Below are 2,287 nucleotides of genomic sequence, written 5' to 3'. Positions count from 1 at the left end.
GCTACCACATCCAAGGAAGGCAGCAGGCGCGCAAATTACCCACTCCCGGCACGGGGAGGTAGTGACGAAAAATAACGATACGGGACTCATCCGAGGCCCCGTAATCGGAATGAGTACACTTTAAATCCTTTAACGAGTATCTATTGGAGGGCAAGTCTGGTGCCAGCAGCCGCGGTAATTCCAGCTCCAATAGCGTATATTAAAGTTGTTGCGGTTAAAAAGCTCGTAGTTGGATTTGTGTCCCACGCTGTTGGTTCACCGCCCGTCGGTGTTTAACTGGCATGTATCGTGGGACGTCCTGCCGGTGGGGCGAGCTGAAGGCGTGCGACCGCCTCGTGCGTGCTCGTGCGTCCCGAGGCGGACCCCGTTGAAATCCTACCAGGGTGCTCTTTATTGAGTGTCTCGGTGGGCCGGCACGTTTACTTTGAACAAATTAGAGTGCTTAAAGCAGGCAAGCCCGCCTGAATACTGTGTGCATGGAATAATGGAATAGGACCTCGGTTCTATTTTGTTGGTTTTCGGAACCCGAGGTAATGATTAATAGGGACAGGCGGGGGCATTCGTATTGCGACGTTAGAGGTGAAATTCTTGGATCGTCGCAAGACGAACAGAAGCGAAAGCATTTGCCAAGTATGTTTTCATTAATCAAGAACGAAAGTTAGAGGTTCGAAGGCGATCAGATACCGCCCTAGTTCTAACCATAAACGATGCCAGCCAGCGATCCGCCGCAGTTCCTCCGATGACTCGGCGGGCAGCCTCCGGGAAACCAAAGCTTTTGGGTTCCGGGGGAAGTATGGTTGCAAAGCTGAAACTTAAAGGAATTGACGGAAGGGCACCACCAGGAGTGGAGCCTGCGGCTTAATTTGACTCAACACGGGAAACCTCACCAGGCCCGGACACCGGAAGGATTGACAGATTGATAGCTCTTTCTTGATTCGGTGGGTGGTGGTGCATGGCCGTTCTTAGTTGGTGGAGCGATTTGTCTGGTTAATTCCGATAACGAACGAGACTCTAGCCTGCTAACTAGTCGCGTGACATCCTTCGTGCTGTCAGCGATTACTTTTCTTCTTAGAGGGACAGGCGGCTTCTAGCCGCACGAGATTGAGCAATAACAGGTCTGTGATGCCCTTAGATGTTCTGGGCCGCACGCGCGCTACACTGAAGGAATCAGCGTGTCTTCCTAGGCCGAAAGGTCGGGGTAACCCGCTGAACCTCCTTCGTGCTAGGGATTGGGGCTTGCAATTGTTCCCCATGAACGAGGAATTCCCAGTAAGCGCGAGTCATAAGCTCGCGTTGATTACGTCCCTGCCCTTTGTACACACCGCCCGTCGCTACTACCGATTGAATGATTTAGTGAGGTCTTCGGACTGGTACGCGGCATTGACTCTGTCGTTGCCGATGCTACCGGAAAGATGACCAAACTTGATCATTTAGAGGAAGTAAAAGTCGTAACAAGGTTTCCGTAGGTGAACCTGCGGAAGGATCATTACCGACTAGACTGCATGTCTTTCGATGTGCGTGTCGTGTCGCGCAACACGCTACCTGTACGGCTCGCCGTAGCCGTGCGCCGCGTGCGGAACCACGCGTGCCTCTCAAAACTAGCGGCAATGTTGTGTGGTACGAGCGCTGAAGCGCTGGAGCGGCTGGCCTGCGGCACCTGGCGCCTGGCGCCGGTTTTGAATGACTTTCGCCCGAGTGCCTGTCCGCTCCGGTGTGGAGCCGTACGACGCCCGTCGGCCGTGAGGCCGTTGGACACAGAACGCTGGAACAGGGGCCGCCACACGCCTCACTCCCGCCTATGCGACCGTCTCGAAAGAGACGGCGGAAACTGAGAAAAGATCACCCAGGACGGTGGATCACTCGGCTCGTGGGTCGATGAAGAACGCAGCAAATTGCGCGTCGACATGTGAACTGCAGGACACATGAACATCGACGTTTCGAACGCACATTGCGGTCCATGGATTCCGTTCCCGGGCCACGTCTGGCTGAGGGTCGGCTACGTATACTGAAGCGCGCGGCGTTTGCCCCGCTTCGCAGACCTGGGAGTGTCGCGGCCGCCTGTGGGGCCGGCCGCGTCTCCTCAAACGTGCGATGCGCGCCCGTCGCCTGGCGGTTCGCATACCGGTACTTTCTCGGTAGCGTGCACAGCCGGCTGGCGGTGTGGCGTGCGACACCTCGTACAACGACCTCAGAGCAGGCGAGACTACCCGCTGAATTTAAGCATATTACTAAGCGGAGGAAAAGAAACTAACAAGGATTCCCCCAGTAGCGGCGAGCGAACAGGGAA

General features: G+C 55.5%; 1 non-coding gene and 1 pseudogene across 1 annotated transcript; both read left to right on the top strand.

Annotated features, from left to right (window-relative positions):
• Positions 1–1,840: 1,840 nt before the first annotated feature.
• Positions 1,841–1,995, top strand: LOC124743754. Its single transcript, XR_007010536.1, has one exon. It is a non-coding gene; the product is annotated as a 5.8S ribosomal RNA (ribosomal RNA).
• A 188-nt stretch (positions 1,996–2,183) lies between these two features.
• The window catches only part of LOC124743769, a 4,222-nt pseudogene continuing 4,118 nt past the window's right edge, over positions 2,184–2,287 (top strand).

This window comes from Schistocerca piceifrons, unplaced genomic scaffold (genome assembly GCF_021461385.2).
Source record: "Schistocerca piceifrons isolate TAMUIC-IGC-003096 unplaced genomic scaffold, iqSchPice1.1 HiC_scaffold_262, whole genome shotgun sequence".
Lineage (NCBI taxonomy): Eukaryota > Metazoa > Arthropoda > Insecta > Orthoptera > Acrididae > Schistocerca > Schistocerca piceifrons.
The sequence above is the reverse complement of the archived record's forward strand: the minus strand, read 5'-3'. Positions and strand labels throughout refer to the sequence as shown.